This window comes from Taeniopygia guttata, chromosome 1, assembly GCF_048771995.1.
Source record: "Taeniopygia guttata chromosome 1, bTaeGut7.mat, whole genome shotgun sequence".
NCBI lineage: Eukaryota > Metazoa > Chordata > Aves > Passeriformes > Estrildidae > Taeniopygia > Taeniopygia guttata.
In genome coordinates, this window is record NC_133024.1 from 109,361,916 (window position 1) to 109,384,150 (window position 22,235).

General features: G+C 38.3%; 1 protein-coding gene across 16 annotated transcripts in view; it reads left to right on the forward strand.

Annotated features, from left to right (window-relative positions):
- Positions 1–22,235, forward strand: part of KDM6A (lysine demethylase 6A) — a 149,483-nt gene that overhangs the window by 49,544 nt on the left and 77,704 nt on the right. The window lies entirely within an intron of this gene.

Genomic DNA, 22,235 nt, shown 5'->3' on the forward strand with positions numbered 1-22,235 from the left:
ATTGAGTGTAAGTGTTTAAAACATCTGGATATATTGCACTGATATAGTTGTCCAGGGCAGGAGAGACCCAGAAATCCAATTCCACAGATTTGGGGCTCCAAGAGGTATCAGTGCTCACTTAAGTGACTCCTGGGAGAGTTCCTGAGAGCAGAGCCTGGTTATTACCCAGTATTTAGATTAGATCTCTGCTTAGGCATGGCACTGCTGCTGCAGCCCTTGTCTGGTTTGATAATCTTCATTAAAGATTTGTGACCTTTGTAGGTAGGTGAGTATTCACAAATTGTCAGGAATTGTGTGCCTGCAGTTGTAGCAACACAGTTTGAATAAATATAACCTTTTGGTACAGCTATGTTAGGGAGCAGAAAGTTCCTTTATGCTGATTCTCTGAAGTGTTTGAGCATCTGTTAGAGACATCTCTGTGCGTGGGGAATGAATCTGAAGATTTCCAGACGCTTAAATCCAGGGCATTGTGGACAAGTTATGAGGAACATGACAACAGCACTGCTGAAATCCATTGTTCTGTGTTAATTCATCGAAGAGTAGCATCATGCTGGTTTAAGTTTTCTTTTATAAAAAAGTGTATTTTATCAGAGTAACAGAGTATGCAGGTACTTGAACATTTCTATTCACGTGTGAATAAATTGAAGGATTGATAAGGCACAGCATTTAGAAATGCGTCTTAAAATGTTGGATGTTACTGTGAAAATGACTTGGTTCTTTTTCAAGGTGGGCTTTACTTTGGAACAGGATGCTAGACCTTGGGTTGAGGATGCCTGAGGAAGAAAAGAGACCTCAATTTATTCAGCTACACTCAACTGTAGTGTCTCTTTATCAAGCAGTGCTTGGAGTGGATCAGTCAGGAAGTCTGAATGTTCCTTGAAATGTTTAAGGAACACTTAATTAGTGAGTTATATCCTCCAACATGAATTCAGATATAGAATTCTTGTTAGCTGTTGACTTTTGTTGGAAAGTTGCCTAGAAGGAAAGTAAATCTGTCAGGAACTCGTTATCATTTTATGAAAATAGCCTTAATCACCCTTCTCCTTAATAAAGATTTCATTTATGTAGACAAGGTGAAAACATCAAAGAGGTTTGGTAAACCCCAGGAAGGGTTTTCAAAGACCTAATTCTGTGTTACAGTGGATTTTTAAAACATCTGGGTGCAAATGTGGTGCAAACTGATCTTATAGTTGCAAAGCTATACTGTAAAACACTGAAAGGTTGTGTGAAGAAAAATAGAGAAATTGAAGAGGAGGAAGTAAATGCCATAATTATCCAACAAGGTGAGGTTTTAGTTTAGTTCTGGAAAGTACCTGTTTGGTACTCCCCTACATATGTTTACTGACAGGAGAATAAATTACTGTCAAAATTTTTACCTTTTTTAATATCTATTTCTTAAATTATTCTTGAAAATAAAGTTCTGGCTATATACAAATAGGAGGATTTCCCCTCACTTTTCTTAGGTAATCTTTATAAAAGAGAGAAGAATCCAAAACTGTACAGAGGAAAAAAACCTCCAAAAACCAAATGAGAAAAACAAACAAAAAACCAAATCAAAATCCCCTGACCTGAAATTCTCTTCAGAAAGCCAAATGCCAAAGGAAAATTCAGTTGTGTATGTGGGTGCTAATCATGGAAGAGGGATGTGATCTCGGTCTGTGCTGTTGTTGGTTTGTTGCAGAAAGCAATTTCATAACACTCCTTTTTATGTTGATCTGAAGTGTGTTTGAGTGCCAGGTAATATTTTAAAATGGTGTTCTGTAATTCGAGCTATGTAGAAATTTCTCAAGCTTATGGCTAAAACCCTTGTAAATTGTAGGAAGGCTGTTTTGTTCCAAAGAGCTATAGTAACTAAAGACCGTGATGTTAAAGTGTGACCTGTTGCTTCTTTTAATTGTTTCATGCAACTTTTTCCCCCTCTTTCTACTTTTTTTATGTTTTGTTTGGTGAAATGGCTTTTGTTGGTATGTTTCCTTAATATTATAAAATAGGAAAATAACTAAAAAACCATTTTTCTTTAATTTTAGCTGTTTTGCTGTCTCTTTTTCTCCAGACTGTAAGTCTGTTTCTCCCTTTATAAACAGTTGGACAAAAAGCAATTACTAGACATACTGATAACAGCAAATAAGAGAACATTTTGCACCTTGGAGATCCTTTAGAAGACAGCAATTTTCCACTTCATTGACTCACAACTGTTTTATTTTCTGCAGTAAACTCAAAAAACCAAGTAGTTTTTTAAACAGAATTCATCAAAAATTTCATTATTTTTAAATTAGATATAAGTGCTTGGATTAATTGAAACAGTGCAGTTGTACAGAACCAGTAGAAATTGCTGGAACAGACATCCTCCTGGAAAAAAAGTTGGAGAATTAGGATGATTTGTTAACACTGCTTTTTATTCAAGCCCTTAGGTTTTTGAAACTTTTATTTTAAAGAGAATGGTGGTTCCGTATAAAGAGATAAATTTCCCCTTACGGGTCCTCAGAGAATAACATTTTACAATTACACAAAAAGGCTTTAATGTAAATTATTGCCCCATAGCAGCTCAGGGTACCTACAGAAAAAGCAAAAAGAAACAATCTGATCAGAGAAGGCTTAATCAGAGAAATGTTGAGAAAAACTGATCAGGAAAGCAAGTTTCAAAAATTCTCACTGAAGCTGAAGTTTGCTGTTATGAAGACATTACAAAAGGAACTGGGAGACACAACAATGACCTACAGATGGGTACATTTAAAACCTGCAATTCAGAAGCTATTTGCAAATCAAAATGACAGGGTAGGAATAGAATAAATAGAAAGAGGAAATGGGGATTCAGAAAGTGAAAAATAAAATCAGGAATTAAATAAATATTCAATGTCTGTGAAGCATGGAGATATTAATAATACCTTCTATATGCTCTTTAATTCTGCCTGACAATATAATGGTTGTCACTGAAGCACGTGGGATTCTGTACCACCCCTCAGTTTTGATTAAAAACAAGTTTTTGCATTTCAGTCCTTTCACTGGAAGGATCTTGATGAAGACATTCTGGTTATGTTCTGAGAAGGTATAAAATACTACTGAAAAATAATACTTTCAAGACTTCTGCTGTAGACTGAGGGAGACAAGCATGATGACTTTATGTGTTATGGAACAGAAAATGAAAAACAGAGATAATTTTGTCCTGATTTTTAGATACTGATGAGAGTGGGTCAACATAATGGAGATAAAAAGCATTTTTATGGGATTTAATGGGGAGAAGCATTTTCCAGGAGACTGTTGTGGAAAGCAGTCTGGGAATAGTCTGAGTCTGAAACTGTGTGATAATACAGGATGGGAAGTGATCGTGTCCATAAAAAGAAAAGAGGAGGGGGAAGGTTGAGGAGAGAAAAGTCTGTAAGGCCAAGTGAGATTGAACAAATAATATGAGGAAGACGAAAATGTGTTTAGAAGGAAGAACGGCAGGATGTGGAGGAAGGAAAATTCTGGCCTTGTTGAGAAAAGAAAACCTAAATTTCAGGGCTAACAGCATATGAGGAGAAGGGAGGAAGGTATATATAGAACAGTATCAGAGTGGATTGTGAAGATCTGATCTGTTTGCCAGCTTTCTCCCTATTGGTAACCTCTGTGTCATAAATTCACCAGGCACACTGGGAGAGATTACAGATTAAAAAAAAAAAAAAAAAAATCCAAGGAAGATTTTCATCTGTTCAGGTGAAGAGCCCAGTGTCATTCTCCATCAGGGGGTCTGGATGGCCTCTTGTTTTGAGGGAGGAATAAGAAAGTAGAATGTGAAGCACTGGGGATCAATTCGGGAGCTAGATAAACAGATAATAAAAATCAGGGATATTTAGAGTGGAGCAAAAGACAGTAGCAGGGCTTCAGCTGGTAAAACTGAACTTTGTGCCCTGACCTTGCTGGAGAGCCCCTGGCCAGGGGAAGAGTTTCTTAGGCTGACCAAGACTCCACTCTCAGTAATGAAACAACAAAGATTTTTTTATGTATGTAGCTGTTACTGCAGATGGTGATAACAGCAATTTACTGCCACAAAATAAAGGGGTTTGCAGTAATAAAGGATGTAGCAAATGCACAAAGTCTTTTACTGAAATGCTGATGGAAAATAGAAGAGAGCATATTTTCCATGATCAGTAGATTTTGGGGGTGCTGTGGAAGAGAGCAGTTCTGGTGAAAACTTCACTTTGATCCTGAGATACGCTGGCAAAACAAAAAGTGGGAAAAATGAAATGCTGCAGATACAGCACCATCATAGTAACAGGTTTTTAAAGATTATTAATACTTTAGATCATGAGCTTGTCCCTTTAGTGTTTCATGGTGGAAGGAAATTGCATTTTAGAAGATATTGTAAAAGACAGAGAAGTTGTTGAAAGAACAAGACCCAAGAGAAATTTGGAGTATGAGGACTGCTAAATGAAGGGCTAAATTTGTGAATTGTGCACCTTCTTATCTCTTTTCTCTGTTGAAATGCTTGGTAGCTTTGGTAACACTGTAAATGGGGTTATGTCAGCCATCCCATAGCTGTGATCAGTTAGTGTGATTAATCTGTGATGTGAAAAAATAGGCATTTTTAAATCTAAACTGTGTTTATCAAGACTGGTATTCTGTCTCTTAATGGTAGAAGGTATATGCATTCAAAATACTTCAGAGAAATGTATGAATAAATAAAGGAAAATGCTGGAATGCTGGAAAGGTATGAGATTGTGTTGCCAATAAACACTTGGTTGTCTGTAAATGCACCAAAAAAATATAGCAAATTAATAACTGTATTTGGGTTTAAGAAAAAGATGTTTTATTGTTGCATACTAAAAATAAATGTAATTTTATGAGAGTCAGTAAAGCAGACAAGTTGAAAGTACTATGTATTTCTTTTTTTTTTTTATTTTTTTTAATAAAACAAGTTGTTAAATTAATGCCAGAAAGATTGAGAAGGAAATGTATTATTTCATGCTGTTTAATTAGAGGAAAGCATAATTGATTTCTTGTTTAGAAAAGAACATATGTTCATCCAGGTATTTCTTAGAGAATAATGAATCTTAAGATTCATTACACAGATACATTACACAGATTAAAGTTTTGTGTATTTTGGGGGGGTTTGGGTATGTGTGTGTCTGAAATTCTGTCCCTCTGGCAACTAAAACACAGAGAATTCTTAGGCAGTCCCATCAAAATATGATTGTTGTTAATACAGACAAATAATGCAGCATGTCTAGTTTTGTGTATAGGAAAACTGTACAAGGATCTAATAATGAGCTGTTACTAGATGAATTATGAAATGAAATTCATTATGTTGTAATGAAATTATGACAAGAGGGTGTCTTCCCTCTCCTTGAAAGGTATCAAGATGAGGTGTAAAATCTTAAAAATAATATGACTGGCGAATTTAATAAATTTTGACATGTTGTCTTTGACCTCATGATAACTTTGATTAATTAGCTTTTTTAAATGTCTCTTTCTATTAACTGCCATTACACAAAACAAAGGAATCCCCCTCTGCACGTAAATCCCATGCACCTGTTTGGGTCCCAGCAAGTTTTAGATGTTTTTAGGGAGCACTTGTGTTGATCTGTGCTGAGAAATATTTTGCATTTGCCCTAAATTAGAAAAAAGATATTATTTCAATGTCTGCAGTTCTGATTTTTATTTTTTTTTTTTTTAGTATGCATTCATTCATTAAGCTACTCATCCCTTTTAATCAATGAATTTATAAGAACTCAGAAGTTTGAAAAATCTAATATACTGAAAATGTTAAAGAAGAAATAATGTGCTTTGGGGAAAAATTCGCTGGGGTCAGGAGGAGGAGGAGGCAAGACAGAATCTCAGAGAGAACACTCTGCCCTCACCCTGGAAATGGCATTTGTTTCCAGACAGTGTTCATTACATTTTCTAATGGGGAGTTCACCCTGGAAATTCAGCAGGAATGTTCCTCTTGTCCCTCTGTATGTGTGATCTCTGTCTAGAAGCCCAAACACTCTGGGTGAAAATAGCACAAGTATCATCAGGATTGATGGAAAAGGCTCTTCAGAAAAGCTTTTTATTCACATTGAATTCTCCTGCTGCTGAAGTTTCCTTTGTGCAGAATGAAAACTGTCATCATTCATGTGCTAGTATTTAGATTAATAGCATGCTTCCCTTCTTCAGCCCCTTGGATGAGGATTCAGGATGCTGAAATATTAGATGTGCTGAAGTGTGGCAGTGGAGAAACTCATCAATTGGGAATGCTCGGAGAGAGGCATTCTTAGTTGAGAAGAACATTCTGACTCCAACAGGGGATGCATCTCCAGCAGGCAGGAATAATACTTGAATGTTGATAACCTTCAGTGACCAAATGTCTCTTTTTCTAAATAGAAACAATTAGTTTGGAAATGCTTGCGATGCTTTTTCAAAAGCCTGTTTGCAGAAGCCACAGTCAGTAATGACAAGTGACTTGGTACTCTGTATGATTGCTTGTTCCTTGCATGGAAAAGGTTAAAACAAAACCCATCACCCTAATTTTTAAATTTCTGTTTTGTAGATTCTTGTTTGATCTATAATGTGATACAGTGTCTCATTAATGAGTGACTTTCCTTCAGAAAGGTTTTTTTTTACATTTTAAGGTCCATTCTTTAAAAAGAGGAAATGTTTGCTGAATTTTAGAAACAAAGAATTGCTTTATTTTGCAAATTCTGTGTTTTTGAACTTGCTCTCTCTGGAACTGGCATCTCAGTTGTTTTTTCAAATACTCTTTCAAGCATATACCTAATTGAAGTGTTGAGCTTGCATCCTTTCCTCCTTTTCTGAAGGATGCAGATTCAGCTTCTTCCAAGTGGTGGGTGTGGGTGGGAGAGGAGTGGTGGAAGTGTGAGTGGATCTAATGCAAATAGATGGAGAAGGCAGCAGGTGGGAGGATTGGGAGACAAAGAGCTTGGGGTCTCCTTAAAGACTGTGAGTAGCCTGTGTGAGGCAAATAAGTTCACACTTTGGAAAAAAGGCAGATAATTCAAAATGGCTTTAGATCAGTGTTTGAGCATGATCGTGCTCTGAATCTTTTTTTTTTTTTTATTAAGTTTTACTTAGTATTTTTCTTATTGAAGTATTGATTTAGAACTCTTCAGAATTCTCAGGGTTATCCAAAAAACAGCAATAAAGCTGTAATAGCAGACATCATAACTACACTGATGCTGTTTAACATGTTTTCTAAAAATACTTCAGGTCTTGTTTTTCTCTCCTCCCTCCCAAAGAATATTGGGCTCCATTTCATTTATTTTTTGGACTCTTCATTTTATTGGACTCTTGATTAATGGGGTCAGGCACAGGTCTGTTTCCAGGTATCTTAATGATGTAATCGGAATTTTATGGACTTTTTTTTGAAAACAAGCTGGAAAATCCTATTCCAATCCTGGTAAACATTGTGGAAAAGGAAATGGGTTTCAGTCATATCTGCAGTTTAGAAATGAAAGAAGATGATAAGCTGATTATAATTCTGAAATATTTTTGTTAAAGCTAAGGGATGGAAAACCCATAGGAGTGGCAGAGAAGGGGGAATGTCTTTACACAAGGCCTGCTGGCATTTTCTGTGTTTTCTGTTCTGTTGTCAGCTGCTGCAGGAAATTCGTGCCTGCTGCATCTTTCAGAAGGTTTTGTATCACTGGTGGTATGAAAAGTTCTGCAGTAGTTCTGCAGAATGCTGCAGACATGGTTTTAATTGTTTCAAAAAGCAGATGAACAATTTCAGGGAAGAAAAATTCACTAAAAGCAATTAAATACAATGACATTATTTTGGCTTTAGAAACCTTTGAAAAACTCCACAAATCACTGGAGGTTAGGATATGGTATTCTTGCCAGGGGGAGGCTTGAAATAATGATAGAAATGGGAAGTTGCTCTTACATGTAACTGCAACAGCAACATTTTAGAAGTTCAGTGTTACTTCTGAATTGTATGATAGCCTGTCCCTTCTCTCCAGGATCACCTGAAGGTAGTTGTGTTTCCATTTGCTGACATAGTCTTTACCTTTTGCACAGGAAGGGTGATTTTCTGATTAAATTCAATCATTGGATGTTTTCTGGAGCAGAATTACTCTGAAGCTATACAAGAATCAAGAATTTCAGTACATGATCTCTCTGCCTGAAATCCATAAAAATACAGTAATATAAATTAAATCATCCATCTACTTCGTAATGGAACATTATAATCCTGTCTCAATTCTGGTTTTGATCTCAAAATCTGGGCAAACAGAGCCCTCTGTCTGTCTGAATAATGTAAGAAAAGCTTGTCTTGAAGTCACTTCATTTCACTCAGGATGCGTGAGATTCAAAGGAATGTAAGCCTTTTTCTCTCCTAAACTTTGTTCCCTGTGCATTGTTGTCAGACAGATTCCTTGGGAGTCCCTCCTGGATCACCATGGCTGTAATGCTGTGTTTTATAGAGAGAAGACCTGTAGGTTCTGCTTGCTGGTGATTTTTCCTGACCTGGGCTTTCATTAAAGAGCAAAATGAAGCAAACAGATGATGAATGTCACTTGTGAGGTCGAGACAAACCCAGATGGGTGCTGTCACAGAAAGGCAACTTGTCTTAAACTGAGAATAAATATTAAGTACTGATTTGAAAAACAATACAAAATAAAAATTGCTTTGAAGGAACACAGCTGATATTATTGAAATTTTTTTACATGCATCCATTCAGTGGCTTTCCTAATTCGTGTTTTGCTTGACATGTAGCTCTTAATTCCTGTGGCATCTTTCTGTGTTCTCTGTTAACTAACCTCCTGAACCTTGATTTTTTTATCTTCCCTTGGAATTCTGGTTGTGTATCCTTAGTCTTTCAGCCTGTACATACAAACTGGGAGATGTATGCGTTTTGAGATGTTTGGGTGATTGAAGCTCAGGAGCAAGTGCCGGGATTTTATTACGTGTCTGGAACCCAGGGAGTCACTGAGGTGTTGGAGCAGTGTCTTGAAGCACTGATTTGTCCTGTTGTGACTCATTGTTCTGGCAGGGAAAAGAAGGTGGTCAGCAGTTTTGTAATCGTTGGGATGAATGTCCCAAATAATCTGCCATGTCTGCAAGGGATTATTCTGTCCTGAGTGGGAAAAAAAAATTTCACTGTCTGTGTTGTGTCAGTGAAATGTGAGATGAAAACCAATTCATTGGTCTGGATTATCAAACCCAGCTAAATCCAGACACATTGATTTTTCTCCTGAGGCTCTTTGGTAGAAATAGAGAATGAAGGGTGGGATGGCTGTGTCTTAAGAAAGTCACAGATCTCATAAAGCCAGGTTAAGGCAAAATCCTTGATAGATTAACTCCCACTTCACTTAAATGCAGGTAGATAAAACAGGATTAGGATTAAACAGATTATTAACCTGAGATTTCTCTTTGTTTACCAAAAAGAATCTGAATTTTGGGCCAGAAAAGTATTTGTTGGACGCCAGACGCATAATGAAGACACTAAACAGGTTTAAAAGTGGTTGAAGAGACATGGTGTATTATTAAGAGAAACTGAAAAGTAGAATTAGATAAGTAATTACCACCTTAAACAAATACGGCCTGGACTGCCTAAAGCGCATCCTAAAGTGGATGTGATTGAGTTTAAGAACAGGACCAAATGTAATATTAAAAACATATTTAAAAGGGTGAAGTAGCACAAAACCTCTTATCCTAAATGCTTCTGCAAGACATCAAGCACAAATTGGACCTTCCAGAAAATGAATTTATATTTTCTTCTTTGCCCTGATGTTGATCATGAAGAGACCTTTTTAGACTCCTTGCCTGCTGTGTTCCCTGTCTACCAGAACAGGCATTCTATGGCTGTGGTTTATCTCCCAAGGAGTAAATTTTTTGTATTTTATGTTGGGAGTTCTTTCTAGCAGAAATGAAAAAACTCAGGTAGCCTTAATTCCCATAATCTTCCTGTGTTAGCACTTGTTCTCCAGTAGATTTGAGAGACAAATGTCTTCTTTTGTTAAGCAAAGTACTGTAAAGAGATTGATAATTTCCAGGCTGGATGATTATACCTTCCCATTTTGAGATCTGCTAAGGTGATGATCCCAGGTTTATGAAGCTGCTCACATCATTGTCTTCATGGGCTGGAAGTGTCTTTCTGTGGGTGTGACTTACTTCATCCTTGATATCTTCAGTTGAGAAATGGTCCTGAAATTGCTTGGTAATAGACAACTGGACTTTAGAAGAAAGTGTAAGAAAACTGTGTTTTTTATTTTTTTTTAAATAAGAACTTACTCTAAAAAAGAAGGTAGATTCAGATTACACTGTAGAATTAATCACATGTTCAGAAAAGAAAAACCCCACATTTTTTTATCTAAGAAAATAAATCTAAATTGGTGTTACGGAAAAGCTGTAAATGTGAGGCCGATGTGCTGGTTTTGTATGGAAGGTATTTAGGGAAGTGATACAAAAACTTCTGTGTAATTGACAGTCTCTGGAACCATTAGGGAGCTGTATACACTTCTGTGAAAAACACATGTTAAAGATTAAACATCTTGGCAAAGTTAAGTAAATAATAATGAAAAGTAATAATGATTTTAATGATTGGAAGTGAAAGTGAATATTTGTCTTGTAAAACAGAAGATAAATTTTGAATGTTAAATGGTACAGATTTAAAGTACAGAAAAAGATGTTGGAGAATCATGATAGCAAGTAATGTTAAATGATACAGATCTAAAGTACAGAAAAAGATTTTAGAGAATCATGATAGCAAGTTCAGTTTCATATGGCACGTTGATATTTTTAAACAGTAGTATTTTGAAAGTATTTGTATCCACCATCTCACAGCTCATGGTCTTGAAGGAACTGGCCTTAGTATCAGAAAAAGTAGAGTATGAAGAAAAAGTTAAAAGCCCAAACAGTATTTGGTTTAGTAAAGAGCAGTATAGAAGCCTGTACTGAAAGGATGGTCTTATATAAAGGATAAGTATAGTTCAGTGTGACATTTTTCTAGAATCCAGTCATCCTCCTCTCTAAAGCACAACAGAAGAATGAAATTTCAGACAAATGATCAAAGCGTTATCCAAGAGCTGTTTGCAGAGGAGATTCTGCTGACTCCTGCAAGCCCCAAGGAGGTGTCCAGTCGCACCAAGGAGCAGCAATTATAATGTAAAATTAATTTGTGGAACTCAGCAAGGTGTCTTTAAATAAGAGCTCTCTGAGATTTGCAGAAGGGCGTTGAATTAACAGAGGAGGAGAAAATCCCCATTTGATGGCATTGGTTAATTTGCCCTCTTCTTGTCCTCTTGTCTCTCCTCCCTCAGACTGTCAGCTGAGTTTAGGAATAAACTGCTCCAGCAGAAAAGATTTTAAAGCTACCAACTTTGAGAGGTTTCTTACCTAGTATGGTGAGGTAGTAGTCAGAAGGGAAGATACACTAGTGGATTTAAAAATGTTTCAGTTCCCAGTGCAGGTTGGTTGTGGTGTTTCCATTTGCAGTTTGTCAGAGTTAATTTTTCAGAAATTAAACTGTTGACAGAAGTAATTAAGTATAGTCAGGTACAGCAGCAGTGATGCAATGGTAAGAAGAAGAGGGATTAGTGAGGGTGAAAAGCAACTTGAGCTCTGGATCAGAGGAGGAAAGAGCTGCAGTGCAGAATGAGCAGAGATATGGAGGGCAAAAGAAATGTCCTGTAATTTGGCTTATTTGTATTTTTTCATGCTTTGTTTTGCCTTTAGAAACTGACAGCTCTTAAACTTACTAGTCTATATATTCACAGAGTGGGCTGAAAATTTACTGAGGTACAGTTTTCTGTTAAGAAATGATGATTTGATGGAATTGAAATGCTCTGTGGGAATAGTTGGTGGGCTGCCCAGCTGCTTTGCTCTGCTCTTGGCTGCTGGCCATCCAGTCTGCTCCCCCAGCTGCCTGTCATGTGGGCCTGCTGCCTTGGCTCTTGTAGCCCATTTTAAGTATTTGTACATTCTAACAAATAAAACAGCAAATCACCAATTAGAACACCAATTAGCCATCACTACTTAACCAACTACAGTCTTAATTGGACAGTCATTTTCAGTAATAATTGATTGATCCCTAGCGAGCAACCATTAATCAATGATCTTGCATTTCAGTTCTTAAAACAAACCTTTAAAAATTGATGCATTCTTGTTTAAATGTTTGATACGTATGTAAGAATACATAAAATATATTCCCCAAAATATACTATCAGATAACACTTGCATTTTTCAGATGTAACTGAGTATTGACAAATAAAGTCAAGATTGAAAACAGCTAGTGAGGTATTTTTCTAAAGCTGATACTTGGAATTTTGTTCCAAATGTGAGGTTTTGTTCAGTTTGCAGTTTACAGAACAAACTGTTTTTATGCTGGAGCTAATGAAGTCTGGGCAATGATGAGCTGGTGTCTGTTGTCCTTTCACACCTCCTGTCCTTCCCTCTCCCACATAAGCACACACTCTGAAATTCCTCTAGTTTTCCTAGTGAAGCATCCTGCATGACATCTTGTTTCCTACAGCATCTCTGAGCAGGAAAAGCACATGCCTGATTTAAAGCTGTGCTACTGGGCTAAGTGTCTTTTCCCAAAGAGGAGAGAATAATTAAGCTCTATGTGCTTTCTGAAAGTAGGCCTTGTCTTGGGGGTTCTTTTTCCTACCCAACAGGCATTTTCAGTGACATTCCTCCAGTTTTTCATCTTTGAGAATCCTTGCTTTCTCTAAAACTCATTTGAAGGCAGCTAACAGGTTCAAGAGTTACTCAGCTGGAAAGAACAACATAAAAGCAGCAACAGCATTCTTAGGGGACTTGGTGAAAAATTAACCTTTGAATTTTTTCATTAAGCAGAGTTCCAGCTTCAGCTGGGCTTTTGTTACTGCCCAGCGTACATAGTGTGGCTTAAGATTTGAGGGGAACAACCATAGAGAGTTTTGTAATTTAATTTTTGTGATTATTTTCCTTCAGTTTTTCCTGGTCTGTTTGTGTGTATTTGAATTTCTTTATAGTCATTCATGCCTTAGTATATTCAGCTTGTCCACTCCCATTTTCTGTGGTGTGCCTGAGGTAGAACAGCTGTGTAATTAATGATAGTAAGGCTTTTTTCCAACACTAGTGATTTTCCAGCAGTGAGAAACTGACAGGGAAATAATGGGGCTACTTGTCAACTCAGTGGGATTCCTATCTTTGCTGGAACAGGTTGGAAATATGGTGAATCAAGGACACAAAATTCCATGCTAGTAGTTCTACTTCATAAAATGTTCTGAAGATTGATGTAAATGGTGATGATCACTTGCCATATGAAAGAGAATAAAACATTTCAATGAAATGTCCAAATGCCATAGTCCAAAAAAGATGTTTCAGTAAGGTTTGTGTGTACACATGAGCCAGCATTAATTTCTGTAGTTTGAAAATATTTGTGAGAAGATCTAATAGCTTTTGTGTGGTCAGTATATCTAGATGGGAAAGAGGGAAGCTAAATCCTTTAGTTAATATGAAGTAAGAGCAGTACTCACCAAAGAAAAGCAGAGAATGAGAAGACCTGCTCAGTGTTTAATTTGCTTGTGCTGATCAATATTTGGGCCCCACCTCAAGGGTATTGGCAAAATAAAGAAGTGCCTACAGGACAGCGTGATGGGGGGAATCTCTCTTCTTTGGTCCACATTTGTTTTTGATAATAACTTTCTCAAAGTTCATCCTGACTTGAGGGAAGTTGGGTAAAAAGGAAGGGAATCCTGCATGGATGAACAAGATGCTCCTGACAAAACTCAGGCATAAAAAGGAAGCATACAAGAGTCAGAAACAAGGATAGATGACTCTGCAGGAATACAGAGAGATCATCCAAGCAATCCAGGGATTGCATAAGGAAAGCCAAAGCCCACATGGAGTTGAATTTGATGAGGGACGTGTAGGGCTTCTGCAAGAGAGCTTCTGCAAGTGTATCAGCAGCAAAAGGAAGATGAAGGAATATGCAGGCCTGCTGCTAAATAAGGCAAATGACAAAGGATATGGGAAACATGGAGGTACTTCATATTAGCACCTTGGGCTTTACTGGTAGGACTCACCTTCAACGCCCCTGAGACCAGCTGGGAGGTCTGGACACAGAAAGATTTGCTCTCAAAAGAGGATCAAGTTTGGGAAAATTGAAATAGAAAAATATCTACAAGTCCATGGGACCTGCTGGGATATTTTAGTGAGTGCTGAGGGAGCTCATCTCTGTCACTATGAGACCACTCTTAATTTTCCTGTTAAGGTCATGTTGATGGGGAAGGTTCCTGAGGCCTGGAATAAAGCAAATTTCACTCCTGCCCTTAAGAATGACAAGAAGGAAGATCCTGGGAGCTACAGGCCAGTCTGCTTCACCTCCATCCTTGTGAAAGTGATAGAGCAAATTATCCTGGAAACTGTTTCCAGCACATTCAGGGCAGACAAGTCACCGGAAGTGTCACCATGAATTTATGGAGGAGAAATAATGCTTGAGGAACCTGATAGCTGTTAGCAACACAGTGAGTAACTTGGTGGAGGGGATGAGAGCCACGAGAGATATTGTCGGTGTTTATTTTAGTAAGGCTTTCCACACTCTCCCGTATAATGTGCTCACAGACAAACTGATGAAATACAGACTAGATAGTGGTCAGTGTGGTCCCAAGCTCAGAGGATTGTGATCAGCATCTGTCATGGTCAAACCCCAGATGGCAACTTCAGTACCACACAGCCACTTGCTCACTACCTCCTTTTCTCCTGGTGGGAAAGGAAGAAGAATCAGGGGAAAAAACAAAGGGTAAAACCATGTGGGCTGAGATAAAACCAGTTTATTTAAAGTGAAACAAATTAAAACATAGTAACACTAATGGTAATATTAACAATAATAATGATTTTAACAAAAAGGAGAGAGGGAAAGGACAAACCCAAGGAAAAGAAGCACTGAACAATACAATTGCTTCCCACACACTGAGCAGTCTGAGCAGTGATTGGCCCCTCCTGGCCAGCTCCTCTGTGTTTGTGTACTGGATGTGACTTTGTATGGGATGGGATGTCCCTGTGCCCAGTTTGGATGAGCTGTCCCAAGCCTTTTACCTCCCTGAGTCATGGAAGAGTCTTGACTTAGAGCGAGCACCACTCAGTGACAACTGAAACATCTGTGTTTTTACACGATTCCCATCCTGAATCCAAAGCACAGTGCTGCACCAGCTACTAACAAGAAAATGAACTCTATTCCAGCCAAAACCAGGCCATATCACAAAGTTGAGTTGCAGGCCAGCTATTAGTGGTTTACCCCATGGGTTGAGAGTGGCACCTGGGCCCTTCAGTACCTGGGGTGAGTGACCTGTGTTACAGGGTAGGGTGCACCTTCAGCAGGGTTACAGGCAGAATCAAACTGGGAAGAGATGACTTGATTGTGTTGCTGTTCAGAGGGAGCTGAACAGCCCCCAGGAGCCTCCTGGTGTTTGACAGAGTCCTTTATCTCTGGAGGAACAACCCAGTGCACCAGCACGGGCTGGAGGATGGAGAGCAGCTTTGCAGGAAAGGCCCTGGGGGTCCTGGGGCATGAAGTGACCACGAGCCAGCAAAGGCAGCCAGTGACATCCTGGCCTGCATAAAGGAGACCATGGCCACCAAGCTGAGGGATGATCTTTCTTCTCTGCTGAGCCTTGGTGAGCTGCTTGTGGAGTTCTGGGTCTGGTGCTGGGCTCTCAAGAAGAACAGAGTGGGGACATGGTGGAGCAAGTCCAGCAAAGGGCCATGAGGCTGTGCAAGGGCATGAAACATCTCTCATGCAGGGACTGGAGGCTGAGGGAGCTGCGTTGTTCAGCTCAGGAGTGTCTTATCTAGTTTTACAAATAAACAGAGCCAGAGTCTTCCTGGTGGTGCCTAGTCAAAAAAGGAAAAGCAGCAGGCACAACCTGAAACCACAAAATTCCTATTAAACACATGAAAATGTATTTATTTCTCTAATTGTGAAGGTGATTAGACAGTGGAGAAGGTTGCCTAGTGGGTTTGTGGGGCCAGTGTCCTTGGAGGCAGTCAAAACCCAATTGGACATCATCCTAGGAATGCTCTACTTGTGCCTTCCTTGAAGAGGGTTGGACTAGGTGATCTCCAGAGAGATTGTCTCTTTTTGTGCAAGCATTGGGAAAATTAGTTATAAAGCATCTGCTGTCAAGCATGGTTTTCTGTTTGGAGTTAGGGGGGGTGGGTTTTTTTAAGTCATGTATCATACAAATTAAGTTAGAAGCTTTGTGATTGTTAACAGCATTCAGGGAATCTGTAGGGAGAGTATTAAATTTGGTTAGATGAATCATCTGTATAAAATGTCTGTCAAGGTGAGTTTAATCCTCTGTGTGTTGCACAACACCTCTGCTCACTTGATTCATGTCAGAAAAATTCTGTTTCCTGTTAAAATACTTAAATTATTGAGAGTATTTGTACCAAGTGACAAATGAAGACGTTTACATCAAGTGAAATATTTTAAAGCACTTAAGTCAGATGCCTATAGCAATTATCACAATTTAGACACTTGCTTGGCTGTTTGTGTGACAACTTGGAGGTACTAGTTGATCAGAAGTCCCTTTTGCCAATGGACCTAGTTTATTTATGGATAAAGAAATACGTGATTTGCAAAACTGCATAGATTCCACCATCAGTGAAGAGGATTTGAGTTACTTAATGTTGTTTTGTCAGCTTCTCATTTTCATAGGACAGTACTCTTTACAAAGTAGTTATAGCACAGTGTATTATTCAGGAGGGTTTGAAATAATGAATGTCTGTTGAATTAATTACTGTATGTGGGTTTCAGTAATTTTCCAGTAGTCTTGTCTTGATGTGCCTGTCCATCCCTGCATGTCAAGAACCTCTTGTTTACAGATAGTGCTGGAAAGCCGCTTGGAGGATAGCAAGGCTCCTACTTGAGCTTCTTCACACAGGTCTTGCCATGTGTGTTTTAGTCCATGAGTAAAAATGTGGGGACAGAAGTGTTTTGGTGGGGTTGCCATGTTCCCAAGAAGTTGTCAGAGTAGTTTTCATTCAGAGGGGAGCTGCAGGGAATGTAGAAATGCAGCACTGCTGAGAAATTGCAAGGGATAAATGTATTGTCTTTCCTAAAGAGGAGAAGAGTAGAGTGGCCAAGACATCATAGTGATTTCAGAGATAGATACTACTTACAAAGGGAAAAAACCTCACAATTTGGTGTGGAATTTTTATTTGATTTTTATTTGTTTTTATTTCTGCTTAATTTCGAGTAAGAATTTTTCTGTCATATTAAAAAAAAAAGTAGTTTCTATGAATTAAGAAAATTTATTCTGGAAGTAGTAGGTGTATTTTGGCAATATTTGCTCTCAGAAAAGATCTTCCTCAAGAAAATGAGGAATTATTTGTAGCTATTTACCAAGATATTACTTATGACATAATATATTTGTTACAGGGATAATGACTTTTATATTTTAATTGCTTTCACATGGTCAGTGAGATGCAGACACACACCCAATAACAAATTTTGGAATATTGTGATTATAGCTCCAGAAGCAGAGTCATGCAAGCATGTTAGAGATAGCCATATTTAAAAATCCTGTGTACATGTGATGATTTTTCAGATACTGTAAAACTTCTTGAAGAACTTGAAGAACACAAAACTAATGACCCTAATTTGCCATGCACACAGGGATCTTAGTATTTTTGCAGGTGATTGGAACTTACAGTACATGTAGATAAGTAGCTCTCTTTTTCATGTTTATAAAAATCGAAATAAATTTTATTTGAGCCCTCCCTTTCTCCTGAGCATGGATAATCTCTGTGCTAGAGCCCATCAGCTCTCAAAGGTCTGGAGCTGTTTATACACAGGGGCCTAAGTGGAATTTTTTATTTGGTACAAACTCTCTAGGGAGCTGTTACTATGTATTGAGTAGTGTCAGGAGGAAGAATTAAGCACCATAGTGTCGAAACTTCATCTTCCTTTCTTTATTATTTTTTTTTTTATTTCAATAAATAAACATATTCACACGTTTAAGCACAAAAACTGTTCTTTTGCTTTGAACAGGTGGCCGAGAGACCCTGTGACCACAGGATGTGACATAAACTGTAAAACCTTGTTTTCCTGGTTAGGTTTTCTGAGGAGCAGTGGCTGCCTGCCCGTGTGGGTCTCGTGCAGCCTGGTGTGATTTGGGCTGGGCTCAAGGTTCCAGTGGCTCCTGGACAGTCAGACCCTGCTGGAGGCAATCTAAATGTGTCATGAAAGACGTTTTGATTCCTGTCAGTAGTAAGCAAGTGAAAAGCAGTCACTGATCTCTCATGAGGGTGCTGAATGTCATCTTTTTTCCATAGTTTTTCTTTCACTAACCAACTGCATGGGAACTCTTTTTTCCCTGCTGTTTTGGTTATTATATACTATGGTGGGATACACTCTTGATTTCTGCCTAGATATCAACTTTCTAATTAAATAAGAGATTTATTTAAGTACATCTGACTTTTCTCTATGGAGTCACAAAGAATCACAGAATTGTCAGGGATGGAGTGACCTCTGGAGATCACCCAGTGCATCCCCCTGCCAAGGCAGGGTCACCCAGAGCAGTGACACAGGAACGTGCCCAGATGGGACTGGAATGTCTCCAGAGAGGGAGACTCCAAACCCTCCCTGGGCAGCTGTTCCAGGGCTCTGCCACCTCCATGGAAAGAAGTTCCTCCTTGTGTAGGGGTGAAACTTGTCTTGCTTTAGTTTATGCCCATTTTTCCTTGTACTTTTGCTGGGCATCATTGAAAAGAGTCTGGCACCATCCTCTCAGCACCCACTTTGGAGGTATTTATATGTATGGATAGAAGAACTGGTGTGTGTGCCTGTGTGTGCCTCTGGTTAAAGACCTGCTCGAAGAAGGCTGGCAGGAGGCTGTGATGTGATCTCATGTTTTTATCCACCTTGTACTGACCATGGATGTTGCTTTCTCTGAAGTGAAATATTTACACGTGACTTTGGCGCTTTCAGTGATGTTTGAGAAGTCACTGTAGGTTTGATAGACATTTTGGTGGGAGCAGTGTAGACTTAAAGAGCTTTTATTTGTGTACCAGTCTTTTACTTCTGCTGATGCTGTTGTTAATAGGGGTCCACAAATGAACTTGCCTGGGAAACTGATCCAGTTTAAAAATTCCTTTTTACCTAGATACTAATAATTCAGATTACTTCTGGCATCCAGTTGGCTGTAGTATTCTGAAGATGATTGTGTCAGCACAAATGAGAGAGGCAGTGTTAGGGAATGTTTATGAATCAGCAGTGCTGGAAACTATGGCAAAAACTGTTTCTTTTCATATTTAAATGAAAAAGACCTGGCTGAATGCTGCCCTTAGACGGCATTGAGTTTTTAATGTTTTTTCCTACTCTCTGACTTTCTAGATATGCCTTTTGAACAGATTTTCATTTGCAAGCATAACTTCTAAGTGAATTCCTGTGTTTATAAAGCACCAATTTGGAGTCTGTAACAGGGTCTCAGCTGTGTGTGGCAGATCAGTGCAGTACTGGTGGAAAACATCTGGACCCAGATGTGGCAGCCACACATTGGTAGAGAGAGTCCAGGATGGTTGTTTGTGATCTGAATGTGGGGTGGCCACTGGTTGGCCAGGACAGGTGCATTTTTGTGCCCCTGTGTTTGTAGGTGAGCGTCACTGCTGGGCTGGGCTGATGTATTTCTGTGGGACCTGCTGGCTGCACCCTTGAAAGGTGGAGAAAAAGGCTTTGTGTGCCTAAAATGCCTCGAGAACAGAACTCTTGGAATGTTGGGGATCTGTTTCCATCTTCTGCTTCAAAGAGCCTGTAAACCAGTTATTTGAGTTTCAGTAAAAGGCCTGTGATATGGGTGGAGTCGTTCTCATTGGTGATTTTTTTTCCCTTGATCGCTTAAAACAAACAAGACCAAAAAGTCTTCAATGTGCTTATTCACACCAGATATATAAAAAGATGCATACAAATATGTTTTTGCTTTCTGAGTTACCTGTTAACAAAATGTGTATACCACAGTCTTTTAGAAAATAAAATTGAAATGTTGCTCAGCATTATACAGTACATGTAAGTAGCAGACTGCACAATATCAACTTGACAATTTCCTTAAATTGCATAAGCGTGGAAAATGGAAAGAGGTATTTGAGCCATCTAGTGGTTGGTATGAAACATTTTAACATTTTTTGATAGTTCATAGAAAATGTAAATTATGTCAGCTTGGAAGTAGCATTTCTGATTTATCTGTGTTTGTAGCATGGCTGTAGAATGAAAAAAACTCAAGCATTCAACTTCAGATTTGAGGCACAGTCCGTTGGTTTTGTATCTTTTTTTCACTCAAAATTCTAATGAAAAGAGATATCTGATAACATAAAAAATTAAATTAGAAGTTAGTAGCCAAAGAATGCGTTTTGCCAGCATGCGATCTTCATACATTTTGAGGGTTGTTAGAAAGTTCAAGGAAGAGACTGTAATAAGATAATTTTGTTTTCTGCTTCTTACTGAAAAATATTTGGTGAGAAAAAGAGGCCTTTAAATCTACCTCAGCAGCTATTTATAGCAGGGACTAAATTACAGGAGTAATTTTGCTGGAACACATGGAATGGTATTCTTTAGGAGAAACTTGTCCAAACTAATAGAAGAAACTGAAAACTGATTTCTTAAGAGGGGGTGTGTTCCTGGTAAACAGAATATTATGATTCTAAAAAGGACATTTTATAGATGAAGATTTTGGGTAATGATCCTGCTTGGTGCTGGTCTCCATTAGCTGTGGTGGCATTTCATATTGGCTGTTGCCAGTGGGAACTTGACTGCATTTTGAACTTGGTGGTATTCTGCAAAAGTAATGAACTTTATGTGTATCTTGCCTTGAGTTCTTTGTGGGAAAGTGCAGCCACACATTGGGACACTGGGATGTCTTCCAGCCCTTGGGAGTCCTGTCCCTGTTCAAATGCAGTTTAAAAGATACTTTTTAATCTTAGCTTATTAGATATTAATATTATCAGCAAACAGTTGATATATAGTGATAGATGTGGTTAGAACTGTTGTATTTCAGAACAGATAAATTCATGATCCATATTGACATTTCAGAACTTGCATCTTTACATTTGAAGTGAACTATTGCAGGTACAAATATTAAATCTTGCTCTGTTTTTTATTGAGAAGAGAATGGAAGCTTAAGATATTTTAAGGTCAGTCTTAAAAGACTTAAGGCCAAAGGAGAATGAGAGAAAAGTGGGAAAACCAGGTACAGAGTAAAGGACAGAACAGTGATGGTTTATTTGTAGTGCTGAAGACCATCTGAAAGCTTTATGTGACCTTGATACATAAGTTACATTTTGAAAAAGCACTTGCATCTTGATTCTGTTGTGCCTTGAAAATTGCTTATTGTTAACCCTTAGCATCAAAATATCTGGGAGATTTTTCTGAATCTCTAACTTTCTTGGACTCTGAATTCTAATAGGTTTCCGAAGAGGAAGTCAAATTCTTTGTGAATTGAAGAGTTCTCAGTTGTGTGACATTTTTGTTTGAATTTTTCAGTGTGGCGATGAAGGATTTTTGTGATCACTGTTGTTCTCAGTGACTACAATGATCTAAACTTTATTGAGATTTGAACTATCAGAGGGGACACTGGACAGTCCTGTTAAGTTCTGTCTGAAAAACAAGGTGGCCTGAAGATAGTGAAGGCTCCTGGAGGCTGTGTTTTGTAGGCTTCCATGTTACACACATGAAAATCTCTCTTCCTTCTTCATTTAAAATGACTTTTTGATCACGGCATTATGTGTGCTCAGCTTTTGAGCCTGCCTTCTTCCTGATCTTCCTGTTGCCAGAACATGTAAAAAACACAGAGTGTGGAATTGGAGATATTTGATCTTTATGATGTCCGTGTTGTGCTTTTATTCAGTTAAACAGGAATGTGGGTTTATGGTAGTATTAAAGTGTTCTCTTGTATTGTTTATGCACTTCCCTCTCCACTCCTCCTGTGAACATCTTCCAGGGCTCTGCTCTCTGTAGTATCTGCTCCTACCACAGCATTTTCCTGGAAGCTGTCCGTTGCTGAAGCTGTGATCCAGCTGTATCCATGAGAGGATCTTTGAAATTTCCCCTGGTTTTAATTTGCATTTAGACGATGCAAATGAGGGATAATGAAATTGTCGTATTGGATCCTGTTACTGATGAATGCTGCTCTTTGAATTGTCTTCTGGTTACCAGTTACTTTGTAGGAAAAGCTTGATTATAACTTTCATATTTGGATTGGATTTAAGCCATAATTAGTATTCCTTTTTTGGGACTCCTTAGAAATTTGAGTTGTTAAAGAACTGCATATAAGTGGCAG